General features: G+C 37.5%; 1 long non-coding RNA gene across 5 annotated transcripts; it reads right to left on the bottom strand.

The window, feature by feature from the left end:
* Nucleotides 1-8,955: 8,955 nt before the first annotated feature.
* Nucleotides 8,956-15,466, bottom strand: LOC137032529 (uncharacterized). 5 transcript variants are annotated; one of them, XR_010896691.1, is made up of 8 exons: nt 15,440-15,466; nt 14,987-15,059; nt 14,701-14,852; nt 10,538-10,846; nt 10,352-10,409; nt 10,176-10,254; nt 9,913-9,965; nt 8,956-9,786 (listed from the first exon to the last, which is right to left on the bottom strand). It is a non-coding gene; the product is annotated as an uncharacterized lncRNA (long non-coding RNA). The 5 variants fall into 5 exon arrangements; XR_010896693.1 differs by having other exon boundaries at nt 10,352-10,702; nt 10,793-10,846; XR_010896690.1 differs by having other exon boundaries at nt 10,352-10,846.
* Between the last annotated feature and the right edge of the window lie 8,966 nt (nt 15,467-24,432).

Genomic DNA, 24,432 nt, shown 5'->3' with positions numbered 1-24,432 from the left:
AAAAACTCCCCCAGCATTCTCTTCCAAGCAGTCCTCGAGATAATTATTTCAGGAATGTTTAACACGCATCACCTGTACCCATTCATTTCATTAAGGGACACCCACTTACGTAAACTGAGGGGCGTGTACATCAAACATTCAAATCATCCACTTCCATTCATCACAATATCTTATGCTGCTTCTCCTTGTGTGCAATTATGTGAAACCAGTGGAGGACTATGGAAGTGAAGGCCCTGTTATCTGGACACTAGGCATGGGCACAAAATATTGTTAAAGCTTTAGGAGTTATTAAAACAGATTTTTTCTTTTGATTTGACACATTAAAAACGCCTTTTTAAAACACTTGTCACACGTTTTTGTATCAGGAGTTGCTCAAGCGACAGTTCAACCGAACCATCGTGGTTTCTCCCAGTAATCTTTACTCACACATTGCTAACTACAGCAGACCTGCGCTTTGCACATTCCTCTACACATGCACTGTGAAAAGCCGCGATAGATGTGGATTTGTCACTAACAATGTTTTCAATATGTTTTTACTGCTTGCAAAATGCTTGTATTGCAGACATTACAAAAGGATGTTGGACTGCTTTTGTTTTTCAACTTTAAAAATATTTACACCCTGCAGACATTATAGCTGCATCCGGCCAGAAACTGTTCTCCGTTTCTGAGACTTGTAGGAAATCTAAAGCAACACACAAGATCAGGCTTAGGTTTGTGCTCAGTTAAAAACAATGCCTTGATCGGCCTAGATCAGAATTGTTTATCGGATCGGGAAATCCCTACTAATGTGTGCATTGGTATTATTTTTATTGGGGTTAAAGACAGAAATTAACTGTTTTGTCTGTCACCAATTAAAACATTGCACATGTCATATCAGAGGCCTAGATCAACATGTGTTGTTTCTTCTCTACAGCAACTGTTAAAGCAACACATCTTCGAGCGTCTGCATTCACGCCTTACGCATGTCTTAGAACAAAGACCGCTGGACATGGACTACCTAGATTTCATCTGCACCCAAGAAATGGTTTTCATCAGTGCCCTGTCCAGGCACATTGAAATGCCGCAGGAGGTAATGAATGTGTTGACAGAGCTTAGCAACTTGATAGAGATGCACCAACAAGATCATCAACAGCCGCCTAGAGTGGTACAGGTGGTAAAAGGTCCTTTTGCTGGCCGTCCAAAACTTATTATATCAGAAGAGTTTCTCATTCATCTGATTTGCCAGTTCCATGCATTGCCAAGCTAGCAGGGGTGTCCCGTAGAACAGTGTGCAGAAGGATGCAAGAAAACTCTATTTCTGTCAGAGAACTGTACAGTACATTGACGGATGAAGCACTGGATGAAATAGTGTCAGAGATTAAATTAAGGATGCCTCATGCCGGTTACCGTATCGTCAAAGGGACTTTGTTAGCAGAGGGACATCGGGTGCAGTGGAACCGGGTGAGGGCATCTATGCACCGTGTGGATACAATGGGGGTGTTGTCTCGGATGACGCAGTTGGGGTGTGTTGTAAGACGGACCTACTCTGTGCCCTGTCCCAGTACCTGGTCCACATCGACACGAACCACAAGCTTATCCGGTAAGTCTTATTTTACTAGTGATTGTTCTTGGAATAAATGTGTACACATAACAGTTATTGTAACTTTGTAAGTGCAATTATGTACAAACTTGTGTAAGATGTAGTGGATCTGTTCCCATTTATTTGGAATATAATAAATGGTTTTATCCGCAGGTACAACATTGTCATCTTTGGAGGGATTGATGGCTTTTCTCGAAAGGTAGACATTTAATATACATCACTATTTGCACAGCATAGTTTCCATGTTGGTCTGAGTCCGTGCATCTTTGCCTGATGACCAGATCACAAAGCTAACAGTGTGACATAAAACCATTCAACTTTTCTATAATATTGGGAATAGGAGTAGGCCTACACAAGCCCTGTCAGGGAAATTATATATTATTTTTGTATACATTAAAATATATTTAATGGTCTTCTGCAAAAAGCAGCCTATTTACAACCTAAGGGCCGTTACTCTTCACGCTTTACATGTTACCCTTGGGAAATATCATCAGGAAACACAGTGTTGGCTTTCACTGTTATGCTGATGATATTTGGCTCTATATTTCTTCGCGGCCCGGCGAAACATACCAATTTGAAAAGCTAACAGACTGCATAGTCGATATAAAAAAACTGGATGACGAGTAATTTCTTACTGCTAAATTCTGAAAAAACAGGTGTGTTAATTATAGGACCTAAAAGCTCTGTATGTAATAACCTAGAACGCTAGAACTTGATGGCTGCTCTGTCAATTCTTCGTCATCAGTTAGGAACCTAGGTGTGCTATTTGATAGCAACCTTTCCTTAGAAAGCCACGTTTGTAGCATTTGTAAAACTGCATTTTTCCATCTCAAAAATATATCTAAATTACGGCCTGTGCTCTCAATGTCAAATGCAGAAATGTTAATCCATGCGTTTATGACCTCAAGCTTAGATTATTGTAATGCTTTATTGGGTGGTTGTTCTGCATGCTTGGTAAACAAACTCCAGTTAGTCCAAAATGCAGCAGCTAGAGTTCTTATTAGAACCAGGAAGTATGATCATATTAGCCCGGTTCTGTCATCACTGCACTGGCTCCTACTTATAAAGCCCTGAATGGTTTAGCACCTCAGTATTTGAACGAGCTCTTGTTACATCATAGTCCTCCACGTCTGCCGCGTTCTCAAAACTCTGGCAATTTGATAATGCCTAGAATATCAAAGTCAACTGCGGGTGGCAGATCCTTCTCCTATTTAGCGCCCAAACTCTGGAATAACCTACCTAACATTGTTTAAATCTAGATTAAAGACCCGTCTCTTTAACCTGGCTTACACATAGCACACTAATATGCTTCTAATATCCAAATCCGTTAAAGGATTTTTAGGCTGCGTTAATTAGGTAAACCGGAACCGGGAACACTTCCCATAACACCCAATGTACTTGCTACATCATTAGAAGAATGGCATCTATGCTACTATTAGTCTGTTTATCAATTATTCCAAGGTCACCGTAGCCACTAGATCCAGTCTGTATCCAAGTCAGAGGGTCACTGCAGTCACCCGGATCCAGTATGTATCCAGCCCAGATGGTGGATCAGCACCTAGAAAGGACCTCTACAGCCCTGAAAGACAGCGGAGACCAGGACAACTAGAGCCCCAGAGACAGATCCCCTGTAAAGACCTTGTCTCAGACGACCACTAGGACAAGACCACAGGAAACGGATGATTCTTCTGCACAATCTGACTTTGCTGCAGCCTGGAATTGAACTGCTGGTTTCATATGGTCAGAGGCCCCCAGACTGAGCCTGGTTTCTCCCAAGGTGTTTTCTCCATTCTGTCACCGATGGAGTTTTGGTTCCTTGCCACTGTCGCCTCTGGCTTGCTTAGTTGGGGACACTTCATTTACAGCGATAGCATTGACTTGATTGCAAATTATTGCACAGATACTATTTAAACTGAACTGAGCTGCATGATGACATGACTGAATTCAATGATGAACTGCCTTTAACTGTCATTTTGCATTATTGACACACTGTTTCCCTAATTGTTGTTCAGTTGCTTTGACGCAATCTTTTGTTTAAAGCGCTATATAAATAAAGGTGACTTGACTTGACCATTGTTGTTCACAATTATGTCGTATGATATGCCTTGGTTTTTATGTTGAATTGATGTCTTTTGTTGATGTAGATAATGTACCTGGGAGCTGCATCAAATAACCTGTCAGCCACCACTTTGGCCTTTTTCTCAGAATCTGTGGAGCGCTTTGGATTCCCACTCAGGTGAGATTTCATTCCACCACAGACATTTTCAACACAGTAGTTTCATGATTGTCTGCCCTGAAATCACGATGTATGAATTATATAGAAAACATAGATCTCTGCAGAAAATAATTATTGTTAATCAGTGTCCACAAGTGTGTGAAATGTTTTTGAAAAATGACATTTGATATCGCATTTATTAATTCACAGTAGTCCTATTTGTATATTGCTAGATGATTTCATTCCTTAATGCCATCTAGTATTTTTTGCATGACTATTCTGTTTGACCCCCTCCCCACCCCACCACCACCACTGATGGAGGTAAAGATAACTCTGAGTTTCACCAAAAGTTGACATCTGTGGTTGGTCACTTTCCGTTTTCACAATGTCTTGCAGTAATTATTTTAGAGATATTAAGTCAATTATTATTATTTAATTAGAACTGGTAAGGAAATGTCATTGGCTTTGCTTATTACAGTCCAGTGACAGCCACAGATGCAGGTTTTCTTTTGATTTACTGTCAATCAGATAAGCATATACTGATTGCTTTCAGGATGTAAAGAGAAGTTCAGCAAATATAAGTATGAAATAAAATGCCAATTGAGTCCTATTATGCTTTATTTTTGTGTGCTGTCACATGGTTAACCTATGCAGCCTTACCAATGATCTTTAAACAATATGCTATATTATTCACTGATTTAATGTTTGCAGAGTAAGAGCAGACCACGGTGTAGAGAATGTGGCAGTGGCACGCCTAATGATGTCTGTACGAGGGCCTGAGAACGGAAGCTTCATTGCAGGCAAAAGTGTGCACAACCAAAGGTAAGATCACACAAATTGGAACATAAACTCTGTAAACTGTTGTAGTATGATAAACATGTAAACTATGCAGAAAAAGGAAAAGTGACAATTTGTGTTTGGTAAATTATTTTGTGTTGTAACAATGCTTCTTGGCAATACATTTTATACCATCGGGAAGCCTGTTAATGTCCCTTTTTTGTTAAAATGGTGCCATATTTGTAAGGAACATGCATTTATGGGATGAGCAGTAGAGCTCAGTATGTGGGTTGTCCCCATTTAAAAATTGCCAAATCTTTTCTGACAATGCCAAACAGCTTTTCTTTGCTGTTGCTATTAACCTTTGTTTTGAGCCTATGGACCCCCACTGTGAGCATGTGCTCTGCTACAGAGGTCCGTTGGTGTCTGCTCCAAGAATCAGCATGCCATGTTTGACTGATCTGGATAGGGCCCATGCGATTGATAGGGTAACTTCAAGCAGGTGTTCCGCAAAATCAAGTTGCTTAATTCTTTGGAGTAAGCCCCAGTACCATCTGCAAACTTCAGGCCAAGTTCCATATAAGGGGTGATGTCAGAGACCGGCTGCTGAGAACTCATTTGCAACAAATGCTGGCTGAAGAATGGGATTCCATCCCACAACAGTGTGTGACCAGGATGATGAGCAGTATGGGGAGAAGGTGCCAGGCTGTTGCGTTTTTATATGGTTCTTCCACACACTACTGACATCCCTGTTTGTTAAATTACTAAATATTCAATGTGTCTTGTTTCAGGCGGCACAGTGGTCCAGTGGATAGCGCTGTGGCCTCACAGCAAGAAGGTCCCGGGTTCAAACTCCTTTCTCTGTGGAGTTTGCATGTTCTCCACGTATCTGTGTGGGTTTCTCACACCATCAAAAAAACGTCAGGCACTTCAGTTAGTGCCATTGCATGTGACAATAAAGTACCTTTCTAATTATTCTGACTTCAATCATCCAATACACCAAACAAGAGTGAACAGCAAAGAAAAACTGTTCGGTATTGTCAGAAGATTTAGCAAATCTTTCATCGGTGCAAACCACATACTGAGCTCTGCTGCTCATGCCACAAATGCATGTTCTTTACAAATGTGGCACCATTTTAAAAGGGACATTAACAGACATTCCAATGGTATAAGATGTATTGCCAAGAAGCATTGTTATAATAAATGGTACAGGAAACGGTAGACATGCAGAAAGCTGGTTCTTCACGTACGGGTGTGTAGCAGGTAACTGCTACTGAGAGAACATGCCGCTCAGAACTGTGTACCTTATTAGTATCAGCACAGTGCACGTGTGTGTGTGCAGACTCAAACTCCTTCAAAAGTCTACAGCTTTTAAAGCCAGCTGACAGCTGATCCACCTGTGATCATGGGCTTGTACCACGAAGCATCAGCCCACCTACAAGGCTCACCTGCCAAACACCAACGCAGCGTCACTGATGGTTGAATATTATTTATTATAGATTGCAGATTTTATAATCTAAAAAATATGGTTACATCTCTCATGTGCGACGGGGTGTCACAGGGTTTTGACGTCATTTTTGGGCCTACATGGAGCCCTCCGTGAAGGCTTTGGTGTGCTCCACTGTTTGATCTCTGGCTTACTCCCTTGGGTAGATCTCCATGGTAACTTATGCTGAATGGCTAACCTGCTCCGGAGCAGAGAAGAGATCAACTCCATGAAAATGCTGCCTACTAACCAATCAGCTCCATCCACCATCTACTTTGTAGGAAATCCCACAGACTGTTTTATAGGCTGCTTTGTTTGCTGCGATGATGTGGAGAAAATCTTCTCTAAAGCGAGATCATCCTACAGAGACTGATTAAAAGCCTTAGGTTATTGTAGGCCTACAGGTTTTAACAGTAAGCAAATGTATCATTTTTTAAGTGACAAAGTTTTTCAAAGTGAGGTGAACAACCACTTATTCAGTGCCCCAGTCTTTTAATGTGGAAACGCAGACACAGCCGAGCTGAAAGAATAAGGCTGATATTTTTATACAGCTCATATGAACACATCAAATCAATGCATTATTATAGACTACACCTGTTCATTTAGGCATTCACACTGTCGGCGAAAATTTTTTTTTTTTTCTTTTTTCCTCTCCTCTCTCTCCCTGCATGTGTCCGCTGCAGCCGTGCTACTTAGACCATGTCATATTTCTGTAGTGTTACAGTTTGTTCTTCGACTGTAAAATATGATGCTCTGCTGCTGTCAGATTTGTTCATGTCTGTGATTGGTCATCTGCTGCTAACACGCCTTTTTTATTTGAACGCGCTCACGGCTGGATTGGGAAACCCTGGGTTGACTTACTGAGTTGATAACCAGCTTCGTGGTACCGCTTATCCCGACCGTGATTGTTAGGGTTAGTTAGGCCAGATAACAAAAACATATCCTGGGTATGTTGAACTCGCTTCGTGGTACAGGCCCTAGGTGTTGCCATCATCAGAAACAGACGTTTCTTCACATGACGCATTGGAGTAAAAGGACATCTCATTTATCTAATGCATATATATCTATCTTTATGCATTTCCTTGTTTCTTCTCTCCTCACATGTTTTCCTTGCATCTCTTTTTATGCAGCCATTCATGAAAACATGCAAATGAGGGAATAATGGATGCAATTAGACAATTGTGAGGTATCCCAAGTTAACATTTGTGCCAATTTTAAGAAATTGCCTCAAGGGGTTCCTGATCACTTTTATGAGAATGAGGCATCAAATTAGGCCTCTGGTCAGGGCTTTTTTCAGTGCTGAAGCTTAAGATACTTTCAAACTGTTAGATCTCTTAGAACATTTTGTGTTTATAAAAAGACTTTTATGGGTATTAAACATTTGTTGAAATTGTTTTGCAATTTGTGTTATGGTTTTATTGCACAAAAATGCAATTACTTAATTGGTAATGCAGCACATGACATTTGGTTATCACATGTAATTTCATATAATCTAATTACCTATTTTAATTTCAAAACTCAGGATTGAGAGGCTGTGGCGAGACGTGTGGATGGCAGTGACCAATGTGTTTTATCACGCACTTCACACACTGGAAAATGAAGGTTATCTGGACCTCAGTAGCATCACACACATTTTTGCATGTCATTATGTGTTCTTGCCTCGTCTGCAAAACAATCTGGACAACTTTCGTGAGGGATGGGACAACCACCCAATCCGGACTGAGCAAAACCTGACGCCAAACCAGCTGTGGGATGTTGGCCAAATGCAAAATCCCATTGCAGATCCAGACAATGCAGAGGTACTTTTCCATGGCCGTGTTATTTGGAAATGTTCTGTATTGTATTTCTCTTGAATGAGTCACTTTCCAATATGTATAAAAACAATAAAAATGCTCTTTATTTACAATTTACTGAAATGAACCAGTAGTGTTTTGAGTGAAGTTTATGATTTGTCTTTCAATATTTCAGGAGTATCTTGTTCCTGTTATTGACTGGGAGGAGGACATCAGCCGTCAAGACAATGGACACACTGGGGTGACTGTTCCGACCGTACAAAGCCCTCTGAATCCTGAACAGATGGAGCAGCTTAGGTCAGCTATTGACCCTATGGGACCCTCAGATTCCCTTGGCATGGACATTTACATCACCACGGTGCAATTTGTGGAATCACTCATTGAAATGGTTGATGGTTAATGGGTGGTGGCTGATCTGTTCTGTTTTTCTTTTTTTTACTCCCATACACTCCACTCACACATACACTGCATACATTCTGATCTGACAGACACCTACAATTGTATATTTTTCTTAATTTACTTATTAAAATATCTAGTATTTTCAGACCTGTGTGGTTTCCTTCTTTTGTCACGTACTGTTGAGCCAGGTTGTGACAAGGTAAAAATCTGTGAGAGCAGCATACACTTTGTACCTTGCATTTAACTGTGATGTACAACTTTGGTAAAATATATTATATAAAAAAAAACATTTTTCCCTCTTTCTGGACAGTCTGTATAACCACAGGCCGGTGCAGACTTGTTCTCCCTCTATCCAATGTGTCCTGGTTGACTGTTTCTGTAGGGGGGAATTTTTGTTTTGGAGTGGTGAAAAAAGTATTAACTTTCTTTAGACTACCTCAGTAAAAGTAGTACGACCAGACTGTGAAAACACTACATGACAAGCAAAAGTCCTGCATTGAAAACCTTACTTAAGTGAAAGTAGTAGTGACATTCACCTAAACTATGTAGAGTAAAAAGTCAAAATGCAGTATAACGATCCCATCAGCGTTTCTTAACCATGATGTTCCTGTATTAATGTTAAGGTGCATTAATGTGCATGTTGGATTTCAATGCTGTACACTCTAAGAAGAAAAGGTTCAAAAATGAACCTTTTGAGGTTCCTGGCGATTGCAACTGTGGGGGAACCTTAAAGGTTCATTTTTGAACCTTTTTAAAAAGGTTCTAATTGGAACCTTCACTTAAAGGTGCATTAAAGCCCCATTAAGGTTCCATTTTGAACCTTTTCCTTTTAGATAGCAATAACATATATTAATAATAATTATTAAAATATAATATAAATTATACATTAACTATATGTCTTATATATAACTTGTATAACTATATCTTAATCCCATTTCAAAACACTGAATACAGAACACAATGATTGTCTATAAAATGTTTAATACATAAATATAAAATGTGAGCACAGGCACCAATGGACAGAGAAAAAAGGAATATTGTTTTTTATAATTCAAATAAATAAATAAATAAACAATCAAATAAATAAATTAATTCATTCATTAATCTATACATTTCCATCAACTTTTAACAGAATGTAGCTGAATATCTATCATTTTTATATTATTAAATTTTTCATTTATATATAATTTTTAAGATAATGTTTAAACAGGACATTAAACAGGACATTTTTATTTTTCAAATAATGTTAGAGTGTTTCTCGGCTTTGAAGCATATTCAAGGTTGAAGATGAAGTACATTGTCATTAGAATAACATGGTCATATGACCTGGTCATATCGTCTACTTCACAGACCTTCTCCCCTTGCATCATTATTTCTAAAACAGACTGCATCCAAGTGTAACCCGTGCGGCTCGCTTATGCCCAGCGTGATGTGCGGCCAGCGACACCGGGTATTAAAACTTGGTCTGCGTTGTTACGTTGTGTGGATGCAGAAACAGACACGGGACAGCAAGCAGTCGATTCACTGGATCTTTTTACTGAGTAAAAGAGAAAAATAAGCAGCCTCAGACTGAGTGGCCCTTATAACACTCTTTTCCATCGAATCACATTTCAAAAGGGCGGAAGAAAACATGAACATAAGGAAAATAATATAGAAAACATACCTGTTTAACAGAGACAAATAAGCAGCCTCAGATCGAGTGGCCCTTATAACACTCTATAAAACAAATATGGTGCGCCTCCATTACCATGTGCTGGTCTCACATAAAGACAGAAATATATCTCAAAGAATGTAAAATATCAAAAATAATCCCAATGATAGATAAAACAGTACTTTACATATACATATTGGGTTGAAATAAAGATATAAAAGATATAATTAACATTAGGATTAAATAAAATTAACAGGATGACAAAAGAAACCTACCTCTTCCATCGAATCACATTTCAAAAGGGAAGAGGAGGAGACAGGACAGGAAATTAGGTCATACTGTGACCTCGCATCACTTAAAGGAGAAGCGCACCTTTAGATCAGGTATCATAAAACGTATATGAACAATTTTGTGTGAATTATAACAATATTTACTAGTATACTTTGTATACCTGTTACACAAGGCACCATTTACAGTATATACAGCACAGGGTTGGGTGTACGTGGTTCCTAAACAAGAAGAGAATAATGTTATATTCAGTATAACATGTATGTATTCAATATAAACGTATTAAATGATACATAATTTCCATTATTATTTGCTTTTAAGTCACAATTTGAAACACAATTTTACTCACAACTGAGGGGACATTAAGGGCTGGATATAATGATAATATTTCCTTTGTGGAGTGATGTTTCATATAGTCTGTCCTCTCACTCTTTGTCCGTGTCATTTAGTCCTCTAAAAGGATTTGGTGATCTCCAAGCATTTGGTTTTCATTTTATCCAAGTGGATCCCAATGCTGTAATCATCTTCTCCTGAATAAATCTACCCACAAAAATATGTCTGCTATTCTTAAAAAACTTAAGTTGATTCTGTCTGGGACACTTACCCCAACTGCCCTTGACCTCTTTTGATACACATCTTGGTCAGACAGATTGTCCATCTAAAAAAACAAAAGAAATATATTATTAAGCAAGTGTGTAATTTTAGAGAATGGTGGAGAGTAAAAACAGTTCTCTATATTTCCAGGTCTCCAACAAGCGAACAATTCAACAAGGTGTGCTCAGCCATTGTTACAAAATACCAGTGCCCGGTTGCATAAAGCACCTTAAGTGTAATTTTCCCATAAGATCGCCCTTATGTTTCCCTTAAACTTAACGGTTATTTTCTGCAACACCCTTAAGTGTTACTTAAGGGTTTCTTTAGGCGAAACATCATAAACCCTAAGAATATCCCTTAAGTAATCCTTTTAAAAACGATGTGTTGCATAAAGCCCCTTAACTGTCATTTCCCTAAGTATAACATAAGGTTTGGAAAACTTCACCTTTTTCCCCAAGTGTTACAAGGAGTGAGCAGGTTCAATCCAAGTATTCTAACAAGACACGATCGACTGCTTTATATGATGAACAAATTGTAATTTAGGTGTTTATTCACATAAACATTGATGGAATTACATACGTATTTATATCTCTTATGGTCAACGGATGCGGAAATGTGTGCATCACGTGCAAGAACAAATCTCATTGGTTCTTGTGTTTGCGCGCACATTCAAGCTTCCAAAACAGCCTTATTCAGTCTTTCAATGAATGGACATAAATGATGAGAGAATATTAAAAATATCTTTATTTGTTATCCAAAGATGAATGAATGTCTTATGGGTTTGCAATGACATGAGTGTGAGTGAATGACGGCAGAAATCCCAATTTTAGTATTAACAAATAACGTGTCCATGGCAACAGCAGAATTTTATAATGGCAAAACCTGGATTGCTGTCGTGAAACACTTAACGGTTTCTTTTACCTAAGAAAACAGGTATTATACAACACCCTTAAGTCATTCCCTTAGTTAAGGAGAAATCACACCTTACAGTATTAGTTCACTTTCCATTTAAATTTTCCTGATAATTTACTCTCCTCCATGTCATCCAAGATGTTCATGTATTTCTTTCTTCAGTTGAAAAGACATGAAGGTTTTTGATGAAAACATTCCAGGATTATTCTCCTTATAGTGGACTTCACTGGACCCCAAATGGTTGAAGGTCAAAATTACAGTTTCAGTGCAGCTTCAAAGAGCTTTAAATGATACCAGATGAGGAATAAGGGTCTTATCTAGCGAAACGATCGGTCATTTTCTAATTTGTTTTTAAAATGTATATGCTTTTATATAAACAAATGATCTCCTTCAAGTGGTTCTGCCACTTCCGTATTCTTCAAACAGCATACCCTATACGTCCTTCGCCTTCCCTATTCAACTTATGGAACGAATGCAGCACCAGTTCCGTTTTTTCCGTAAGTAGAATAGGGAAGGCGTAGGACATACAGCATAAGCTTTTTGAAGAATACGGAAGTGCGGTTTTGCCGGAACCACTTGAAGGAGATCATTTGTTTATAAAAAAGCATATACATTTGATTTTTTTTAGAAAATGACCAATCTTTTTGCTAGATAAGACCCTTATTCCTCATCTGGTATCATTTAAAGCTCTTTGAAGCTGCACTGAAACTAATTAATTTTGACCCACAACCGTTTGGGGTCCACCTAAGTCCACTATAAGGAGAAAAATCCTGGAATGTTTTCATCAAAAACCTTAATTTCTTTTCGACTGAAAGAAAGACATGAACATCTTGGATGACATGGGGGTGAGTAAATTATCAGGAAAATTTTATTTGAAAGTGGACTAATTTAAGATATTTTGTTGAAATCCGATGGCTCAGTGAGGCCTGCATAGCCAGCAATGACACTTCCTCTCTCAAGATCCATTAATGTACTAAAAACATATTTAAATCAGTTCATGTGAGTACAGTGGTTCAATATTAATATTATAAAGCCACGAGAATATTTTTGGTGTGCCAGAAAAACAAAATAAGGACTTAAATAGTGATGATGAGTGTGTCGAATCAGCAGTTCGGAGCGCCAAAGTCACATGATTTCAGCAGTTTGGTGGTTTGACGCGCAATCCGAATCATGATTCGACACGCTGATTCATAACGCTCTGAAGCTTAAAGGGGGTATAATGCTATATTCTGACTTATTTACACTGTTAAAGGGTTGGATTCTCATGCTAAACATGGCCAAAGTTTCAAAACACGAGTTGGACGAATGACGGAGTACTGTATTTCTGTGCCAAAAATACTACACCAGCTTCCTGCAGCAGTGTTTTGAATTTGGCCATCACTAAATAAGTTGTTATTTAGTTTTTTTTGGCACACCAAAAATATTCTCGTCACTTTATAATATTAATATTGAACCACTGTACTCACATGAACTGATTTAAATGTGTTTTTAGTACATTAATGGATCTTGAGAGAGGAAATGTCATTGCTGGCTATGAAGCCATCGGATTTCAACTAAAATATCTTAATTTGCATTTCGAAGATTAATGAAGGTGTTACAGGTGTAGAACGGCATGAGGGTCAGTAATAAATGAACTAACCCTTTAAGGTGCTTTATGCAACCGGGCACAGTTCTTAAGAGACAAGACTGGAAGAGTGTATGTAAGAACATGTCAAAGAGCCCTTCAGTTTATATATATTAGCTATGTAAGTGAAAAGGTGTTATTTCATTTGGCATACTTACATCTACAATACTTGCCATATTTTTAGTGTCACAAGTCCTTGGACCCTTGGTAAAATAACCCATTTCCTTACTTTGCTAAACCTGCTACGAATTTAATTTAGTCTTTCAATACCAGCCAAATGTGATCTTTCTTGAATTAGTTTTTAAGCATCTCATGCCATGTGTCACTTACCTGGTTCCTTACCTGTTCGTCTCATAATTGAGATCCCTCACCTTCATCATCCTTTGTCTTCAGTCCAGACCAATCCGCTCACCATCATCTACAAATACAAAGAGACTGTTATCATCCAGCTGATTTCATTCAACCTGTCATCATTCAATCTACTAACCTGTTTATTCTCCCCATCTCTGCCACCTGCAATAATAAACCTTTGTGAACTGTATTACGTTGTCTCCTTCTGTCCGTGACACCATGACTCCTTTAAAAATAATATTATTTAAAATACTATAAAAGGCTGGGCTATGTTATAATGCAGGGCTCTTTGACACGTTCTTAAATACACTCTTCCAGTCTTGTCACTTAAGACTGGTTTTTGGTAACCAGGGCTAAACTAACCTTGTTGTATTGTTTGCTTGCTTTACCTGAAATTAAAGAGAGGCAATTTTACCCTCCATCTTTCTTTAAAATTATGCACTTACCTGTACTTCACTGTGGGAATTAAGATATATATGTGCACATCTGATCAAACAGATTATTTTTTAACTCCATTTGCTTTGTGATAAAAAAAAAAGTAATAAATACATTTTATAAATAAAAAAATCTCCACTCTCCTTAAGTTTTTTTGTATTGCTAGTGGGGTAGCTGATAAATTTCTGGTCACCCTGTTTGAGCAATACGTTGTGTTGAGATTGATCCATGTGAAATACCAAATCAAGTCCTACAGAAACAAAAAACTGCAGAGAGGTGCATGTTATAATGGTACTACTAACAGCTCAGTAATTTGTAATGATAGCAATATAGTTTAGCTAAAAGTATGTGGAAACCTAACCATCACACCTATACAAGTTGATGGGCATCCCATTCCAAAACGGGAATGCAATATAAGTTTAAAGCAATGTAAGTTGTTTTGGATAACAGTGTCAACTAAATACATACATGTGAGAAAATGCTAGTCACTGAATTCTTCAGTACAACCTATTAAGTAATTAAAAAATGTTAATAATAATTAATAGAGGTGTCCACATACTTTTTTAAAACTTTAAGAGTAGATGTAATAAACTTACACATGAATGGTGTTTGTGGTCTTGGTAGGCATCTCAGTCTTTAGGTTTTCTTCTAATCTTATGAATTTAACTTGATCCTTCAATTTAGGGAATATTTTAGGTATCATAGTTTTCAGTTAGGTTCATTCAAGTGTCTGCATCAATTCCATTGTCTGTTAAAACAACAGGATTCAATAGTAGAATGTCATATCTGCTTAACTGTGAAAATGTCTGTTTTGCTGCAATAGGGAAGTTAAACAGAGTGTGCATTTTTGTGAGATAAACCTTGAAATGTAGGGATGATCACCTGGAAACTGTTGCCATCAACCAGTCAGCCACATGGATTTTCCAGTGAATCAGCTCTGAGCTCATTCTTGCCTCTATATGCAGAGAAATATTGCAATTTAGAAAACAATGCGTTATAAAATATGAATAAAAATAAACTTTTCATTTTTTACTAAATTCTCTCTCTCTCTCTCTGTGTGTGTGCGCAAACACACGCGCACACACAGTAAGGATAAAAAACGGCAAAATATCTTGAAATAGTACATGTGGAAAAGGTGTAGTAAGTGGTACACCCGGAATTATTTCTCCAGGCCGTTAAATTGACAATATTGTGGCCGCATTAACACGACGTGTCTGCTTAGGCCCGTCGTCATTTATTCATTATCACACACCTTAAAGTTATTATGACATTAAATAGGTGTTTCATAGCTTTTCAAAAAGTTAATAGTTTATTTGAGACGTTATGTTGTCTTACCTCAGATTTTTGTGTCGTTCCGCTCAGTCCCGCTCAGTCCCACTCGGTCCCGCTGCTGCCGCTTCAAAATTTGTAACGGTTTTTTCCACGTGACCACTGACATCATTGCGCGAGAGAGACTTGTGGAGATTCAGTGCATTGCGTTGCGTACCAAAGCCCAGATACAGAAAACATTTAAAGCATTTTCAAGGATTTGCTTATTCATGCTTAAAAACGAAACAATATTAATAATCTCGTTTACTTTGAGTGAAAATAATGTACTTTTGAATTGCTAGTTATTTGTCAGTATTCTTATTTTGTAAAAACATTTAGGCACAAGCAATCTCAGCACATAAATGATTAACAACAGCTGTAGTAAAAGCAATAGTAGTAGTAGTAGTAGTAGTAATGATGATAATAATAATAAACTAAATAAAGAAAAAAATAATCTTCCTGATGAAACCTTACACAATACAATTATGAAATGTTTTCTAAAACATGAGCTAATAACAAAGTAGATAAAGTTGGAACAGAAGGAGAGATGAAACATAAAATAAATTGCCTGTGCATCACACTTTACTCATGATTTTTGCTCTAAAACTGCATATTGTCCTTTTCAATTGGGGAATATTTATACGGTTGTCTAAGCGGAAGATATTGAACACAGTCTATTTTTAGGGCTAAGAATTTCACGTCACCTCTCCATTTAACATTGAACAGCTTCTTGTCCATTTATGAATGTAAAACTGAATTTTTATTCTTGGTCTTCTTAGTTTATGCTTTAAAAATGGACAAAAAACATGGTGTCTTTCAATGTTATGATGCAATTTATAGAAATGTGCGGGGAGGTCCGGGGTACAGATGAAACACTGTATCGACTGTACACTCCAATCATATTAGAAAAGGTTCATAAACGAACCTTAACTACACACAGGTTCTAATATGAACCCTGTTACCACAACAAAGGTTCTAAAAAGAACTTCCAAATAACCATTTTACCTGTAAGTTCAACTTTGAACCTTTTTGATAGTTAGAAGTTCATATTTGCACTGTAAAGTTCTTTATTGAACTCCAAAGGTTCGACCTCTTCTAAGAGTGTAGCCTAGATGTTTAAGGTTTAGCTCATTTTATATGCTTCCATCTATAGATAGATGGTTATATATCTATCTATATAGTGATATAGTGTGTAGGTAGTTGCCAGTGTGTGATGAGCATGCGTGGCACAACAGTGGGCAGCAACACAGTGACAGCTGAGGGAAAAGACTGTTTTGTCTGTAACTACTAACTGTAGTTTCTAGATTTCTGTAGATTTGTAAAACCTTTATTCTGTTAGTGAAAATACTATAGAGGGGAATATATATATACGATAAACCTGATCAAAAACCACTATGCCCAGGTAAAAAAGTAGTATACTTTAGTGTATTTGAAATATGAATGAAGTACATGAATTATAAAACAAGTATACTTCTACTTGTTGTACTTTATTTAAAGAGTATTTGATTTGTACTTTTTAAAAGTATACTTCAAAAAATATGTAATTAAGTTCAACTTAATAGTCCAAACAGTAAGTATACTAATTTATCAGTAATCAAATTATTTTTTAAATGTACTTTTTGAAAGTGTACTTTGTTGTTAATGTATTTTAAATTGTATTGAAGTTTATTTTTTTTAAGTGTATTAAATTTGACATACTTAGAGTGGCAATTCAGTGTACTTATGGGAAGTATATTTTTTTGGAAATTAATTGTTAGTATACTTTTTTTAAAGTGTACTATGTTCTCACTTCATTAGAAGTGTGACTTCTGTACACTTTATACAGTACACTCTAAAATAAGTGTATTTTTAGTGGCATATCAGAGTACTCTCATAAAATATGTTAAAATACAAAAATGTATAGTGGTAATTTAGTGTACTTTTAGTAAGTACGCTTATTTGTAATACAAAATATAATTTATTAAAGTGTACACTAATTTCACTTCATCTGTAGTGTAATCTTAGTACACTGTGAACAAAGTGCACTAAAATATAAGTGTACTTTTATTAGCATATCAGTACTGTCATAAAATATGCTAAAATGCAAACACTTTTAGTGGAAATTTAGTAGTTTATTAATTTACTGTAGCCTACTAATAGAAAGTGTATTGACATTGTTCGGCTGATTTCTTGAAGGGTCATATGCTACAATGCTGCAGTGAATAAGACAAGTTCATTTTGTTTACTGTTACCATTGTATTAATACACAAACACTTGATTGATAGAAGGGCCACTTTATGTAACAGGTAAAGAACAGTAATTCTTTGTACAGATATTGTATTTACAAGTCAATTCAATAGGTCTCAGGGAATCTTGGAACTTCTTGGCAGTATTCAATTTTCTTGATGCCACATTAGTCTCGTTCAATGTTGTTTGGCAGAGGAATAACATATACCTTCTCCCTGGATTCAACCATGACACATTTGCGTGTCAATGACTCTGGATGGATGGCATACACTATATTGCACTCAGACACTTCATACACAAAGCTTGATGCAATATTAAGTGTTGTGTCTCTGCACAGCTTCCTTCCAGACTTAACAAGCTCCTTGACCAAAACACAGTGTGTTGCACCAGAAACTACCAAATTCACAATTCTGACTAATGTGCCATTCTGCAACTCAACAACAGAGTTGATTCTTTTCTGTAGGCGGTTGTTTGTGTCAGAGTGATACAGTATTCCATTCACAATGAAACGGTTGTAGTAGGAGGCTTGTTTCACTCTAACACCTAGTAGGTCATCTATTGCAAGCATGTGTAAAACCGAGACATCTGTCTGTACTGATTTACCAAAAACTCTGACATGGGCACTGATCTGAACTGATTTGTCAGTTGAACACTTTCTGCCCTGTAGTTCATAGAAAAGATCTCTGACATACTCATTGGCATTATGCATAACTGTTGCTCCTTTCTTTGTGAGACTCCTTTCCCTAAGGTACCTTTTCATTATTTGGACAGGGACATGAGTTGTGCCATTGAAATATGTCAACAGGGTGCCGTTAAAAGATTCAAAGGAAAATGTGGATGTGGCCCACAATGGTCCCCAGTTCCTCACACTCGCAGCCAAGTGTGTCATGAGGTGCACATTAAATGACACATTTGCTGTGCCATATAACCCCTGAAACTCCCTGACAAATTTTTTCAATGCCTGCTCGGCTATCACCACCTCGGCCTCTCTGATCCTTTCTTGCAGTAGATGATATACTGCAAAAACCAAAAGGAAAAGATGATTCCAGTATTTTCTGGGGAGGATGCCATTTAAAACAGGCAAAGCATAAAACAAAAGAAACGACCTCCACTCAGACGCCTTCCAGAACTTCCTTTCTTGCATAGATCGTGGTACTCTTGTGATCTCAGTTGGTGGTGAAATTTTTTTAAGCACTTTGTCGATCTGGTCAGTTTGGGTGCCTATGTACCAACCATGCTGATGGTTTGTGGAATCTAACCACAGAGAAGTCAGCTGTCTAGTAACTCCAAGGCATACACTGTGCTGATATTCTGGAACAAAGCCTTGAACCATTTGAAATTTGTCTAGTTTCATTAGTTGACTTGGGCCTTTCACTCCCATTATGGGCTGCTGAGGTGTTGCATTCATGGCATTGTCAAAATGCTCAACTTCTGTACGAAGACGGGGTTCAGGAATAACATATGGATAGGAGCCTCCACCTCTGTGGTAACAGAAGTCACAGCCATAAATGCCATTAAACTGTTTCTTATTTTGGAGAAGTGGCCTTGCAACTGAATCTGCACTACATACAAGTGCATGCACCTTTGAAGTGCAACCATCTCCCCAGGTGATCCCATTACTTTGAAGTTCCTGTAGCTCTTTTACAAATGGAATTAGGAGAGTCTGTATATTAGGCTTGCTCTCTCCAAACCAAAGACAAGGAACACATATGTTGTTCTTCCTGTCTGTAGGGTGTAGTTCTATGATTTGGCACTGAATCGGCCATATTTGGCATCTAGAGCTTTTAAAAACAGGGATCCCATCACTGTTCCAGATTAGACTGATGTCATCATCACCTATTTCACCACTATCTTTAAGCCTCCTATACTCCCCTCCACATTGCACATCACAAATAAAACCTGGAGTTGATGTATGTCTTTGGATTTTGATGTTGGGATTTTCCAGAATCTCTTTAATTTGCAAAGATAAACTGATAACCAAAAAATATGAACCCTTTTCTAGACTAGCTTCCACATCAAATTCTGCCTCACACAGAACACACTGTGTCAAACCACATTCTTTTGTTCCAATATAATTTGAACACTGATGGCAGTAGAAATGGGGCACATACTCGCCATATTGGCCATAGGATTTATGGAAGAGATATGAGGTTGCTGGTATCAGTGCAGGGAAAAGTTCATGAATAATTCTTAAAAGATGGTCCAGAGCAATCCCGGTCAGGTTATGCCTCAGGACGTAAGCCATTAGAAGGAGCAAACTTTGACCTTTGGTAATTGGTGCTCCAGGGTACAAAAGGTCATCTCCACAATTTCCATCCTACAAAATGACACATTGAGATTGAAAAAAACATTCAGTACAATGAACAAAACATTCTCAAGTATTCAGGTTTATCATATCTTGTCAAGTTTCTAATCATTTAAAAATGCCCTATATGAATGACACAGTACTCATTAACTTTCACTCTTTGGGCATGGTTTTATGTCAGCCAGAGATCTCAATTCAGCTTTATTGTGGCCTGCTGAGCAAAATGGAAGTGTCTGACATGAAAATAAAGTCTTTGTAATTCTATTCTATTCTATTCTATTCTATTCTATTCTATTCTATTCTATTCTATGGCAGAAGAATGAAATTTGTTGTTCAGATTGTGTGCATCAAGTCATCATAGCAAATCACTCCTGTAAAAGATAAACTAAATGCACAAAGATGAATGATAGCCTGTAATTAATGTAATCTTACCTGTGACGGATTTGGGTTGGGTCTCTCAGCCTCTGGTTCTTGCATGGTCTGGTGCTCTCCTATATCAACCACATCGTCCTCAGCAGCTGATCCATTCTGAAGTTTGCACAAAGTGTGTGGCACGTTAGTCACTGAATCAGGTGTTATTTTGATATTGAGTGGGATCTTAAAACACTAGAAGTAAAGAAACATATAATGCAAATGCTAGCCTATAAGTAATTGTAATCTTACCTGTGACGGATTTGGGTTGGGTCTCTCAGCCTCTGGTTTTTGCATGGTCTGGTGCTCTCCTATATCAACCACATCGTCCTCAGCAGCTGATCCATTCTGAAGTTTGCACAAAGTGTGTGGCAAGTTAGTCACTGAATCTGGTGTTATTTTGGTATTGAGGGGGATCTTAAAACACTAAAAGTAAAGCAACTTGTTCCAACTGCTCCACTCTGAAATTAGAAAAATGTGTGAGCTAGTTTGTTATGTTGTAGGAGTCAGTTCCTCTAAATACAAAATACCAATAAACTAGCATAGTGAACAAATGGGTATTACCTGTGTCCTGACCTGAATGTTTGTTTTTTATTCTGCACACTATTGCCACTAACCTATACGTTACTACTACTAGATATTTTGTTGTACTACACTCTGCCCCATATTGTATTGCACACACAAACACATATAGACAGAAACCCACTTTTCTTGGCCATCCTGAACAATTTGGTGTATGATTTATGTGAATATCATACATTGTTCCATAATGAAGACTGCAGAACCCAAAAAATTAAGGCAATTAAATTGAAATTCAAAGTCTAAGTAAGCAGATCTGGTAGATTTTAAGTTTGTACTTAAACATTTCAAGTTAAGAACAATTAAAATCTGAATACACTATTTCATACAATTAACTTAAAACCTTCAAATAATCTCAATGTGGACACTTTCATTAGTATTAACTTATAGTTTTAACAAGCTAGTTTGCTAACATACTATTATGTTATCATGCTAACAATAATATGTTATACAGCACCTGCTGTTTGAGTGCAACAATATAAAGATTTTATTTTATTACTATCCTAAAACCAACATGAACAGAAAATCTTCTAAATTAGCATAACAAAACATTAATCAATACTTAATATCCCACTTAACAATAATCTTGCACAAAAAAACATTATATTACACTTAATTTTAGCATTTACTCTCCCATTCAAGTGCTGGGAAACAGACATCACAGCCGTTTCAGTTAAACTTAAGTTTGTTTAAATTAAAATAAATCATTTCATAAAACTCAAAACAATGAAACAGATTAGTTTACTTAAAATATATCAGACAGTTAGGCTATAACAAATGAATTATGCATTGTCAGTGTCCTGACCTTACTGTCAGCTCTCTTCCGTTTTCCTGCTGTTGGCTGCAGTGGTGCATCTTGGTGAACTGGCGGCTGTAAGCAAAACAATTGTCACCATCCATGTCAGTGCACAAAATAAAATCTAACCAAGTGTAAGTAATCTTATATTAAGATGAAAACATAATTTTGGTATTGTTTTTAGTGTCAAAGCAATTTGGGAATTAAGCTAGTTTTTTGGCTGAAAACATTACACGTTGTAATCCATGCAATGTCATAATCATAAAAAAAACTTTACATCATATATGCTAGCTTACTTCTCTGTCATGACGTCCTAAAGTTCTGTCAGGGACTTCATCACCAGTGCTGCAAAGGTACTGCTTGTACTGTTTATGTCTTCTGCCTTTTCCCTGAAACAAAAGACAATTTAAAGACAGTATAGCTTTATCCTATTATTAACATTATTATTTATTATTAATATTATTAGTAGTACTGCTACTAGGGCCTTCTTCTTATTATTCTTTTTAATATTATAATTATTAGTAGTATTATTGTAGAAGTAGTAGGCCGACTACTACAATAATTATAAGAAGAACAAGAACAAGAAAACATATCAACAATTTAAAATAATGATACAAATTATAATTACCTTCCTGTGTCTGTATTCTGTTGTCCTTGGTATTTTCTTATTAGTGACCAATAAGTAGGACTTGTAGTTTGATTGTACAGGTGGCATATTTGCATAACTATTGTTGAGTACTGCAACAGATCAAGATTCAAAAATCAAGACTAAGCAATAGATGGCTACGAATGGACCCAGGAATTGGACATACCCCCCAGTCGGTTCCCACATCCAATCAGTGTGCGCAGCATCATCGACATCCAATCACTATGTAGAAGTCCTGAACAAACCCGCTATTTTTAAACAGTTTAGCCAGCTGTGGTTTTTTTTTTTTTTTTTTTGCTGCCTCCAGCATCATTTGAAACAAAACGTGTCTTCTGGCTGTGGCAACAATAACACACATTCGACGTTCTGTGTATGTGTGACGCGTTAGGTCACGGCAGTTGGCGCCGCTTGTTTTACAGTTCCTAGGCCACACATAGGCTGATGTTTATACTTGTGCGCTGGTGTGTGGAGGCGAGTCGAGCAGGTACCATGTAATGGAAAAACGCCATAATTAATAAGTGCTCCTATAGAGAACGCTCCAACACTAGCGTTTACAGACCCATAACTTATCTTAGAAGTGTTTGGCTTAGGTTCTAGTGAAGGTTTAGCTAGTAACGTTAGTATTATGAAATTTGTCGTCGCTATGCAGCATGTCCATTTAATGAAAATTCTGATAATTAGACAAAGTTAATAAAGTCATTCGGTTGTTGGGGACAACATATTTATAAGGTGCAACAGGCTAAAATATAGAACAAATACAGTTGTGTCAAGGAGACATTTTCAATGTACAGAGGGATGGACTCCCGCCGTAACGTGGTATGGACATTAGTGCCCAATACTGATGAAAGTAAAGTACAAATAAATTAAATGACAGTGACATTGCTGTCTTGAAATTATATTTTTTTTATTATTAGAAGGTCACATTGAATTTGTATTTTATGTGTCTTCTTCACAGAAAACTACAAAGAAGTAGTCCAGAAGCGTGTCGATTTCCTCAAACGGGGGGATATATGGTCTTCCTTCAGTCAGTCTGGCCAGGAGAAGGGGGTGGTGAAGCAAGGAATGACCGTAAGTTTGATTTATGACTTAACAGTTATGGAACATTGTGATTTCATTCCAGTTTACAAATGAAGAGTTTATTTGCAAAAACAGATAACTCCATTTTTATGAATTCTCACAAATCATGTTTTTTTTTATTGTGCATTCCAAGTAATAACAATCAAACTGCAGTTGGGCTGTTTTGATTAAGTAAAGATAACTCTAAAAAATACAGGTAAATTAAAAAATTAAAATTCAGTGAAAGTATGTTTTATATATATATTAAAAGTTTGTTTTTTAGCAAAAGCAGATAACTCCAACAGTCGTTTTTTTGGCAAAAGCAGATAACTCCACATTTCATGTTTCATAGTTAAACAAAACCCAAGTAATTGCATTTAAAACACTCTCAAACACACATGTGCACACAAACGCACACACACCCCCACCCACCCACGCGCGCGCGTGCACACACACACACACACACAAACAGATCGGCACACATACACACACACGCACGCCCTCTCTCTCTCTCTCTCTCTCTCTCAAACACACACACACACAGATCGGCACACATACACACACACGCACGCCCTCTCTCTCTCTCTCTCTCTCTCTCTCTCTCAAACACACACACAGATCGGCACACAAGTACACACACACGCACTCATCCACACACGCACGTGCGCGCGGGCACACACACACACACACACACACACACACAAAAGGACAACCAATTTTTCAGCATGTAAGTCGTGTATGGTGTACAAGGACTTACAGGAGTCGAAATCATAAATCCTCGATCACTTTTAGTGAGCTTTGATAAAACTTCCCTCAGCTAGCACGTCTTTTTGAAGTGACTAGAAGCCTTGTCACCTGACCTGAATACTGCGCGCTGATTCGCTAAAACTGACTTATCGGTTTCTGTACACAAACAACAAGGGCGCTTGTCGGCTTCTGCTGTAAAACGTGAACTTGCGATGCCTGAAAGTGGACAAAACCGGCTCTTCTGACAAAATGGA

The sequence above is a fragment of the Chanodichthys erythropterus genome, chromosome 12 (genome assembly GCF_024489055.1).
Source record: "Chanodichthys erythropterus isolate Z2021 chromosome 12, ASM2448905v1, whole genome shotgun sequence".
Classification (NCBI taxonomy): domain Eukaryota; kingdom Metazoa; phylum Chordata; class Actinopteri; order Cypriniformes; family Xenocyprididae; genus Chanodichthys; species Chanodichthys erythropterus.
Note: the sequence above shows the minus strand (reverse complement) of the source record. Positions and strands in the feature narration are given on the sequence as shown.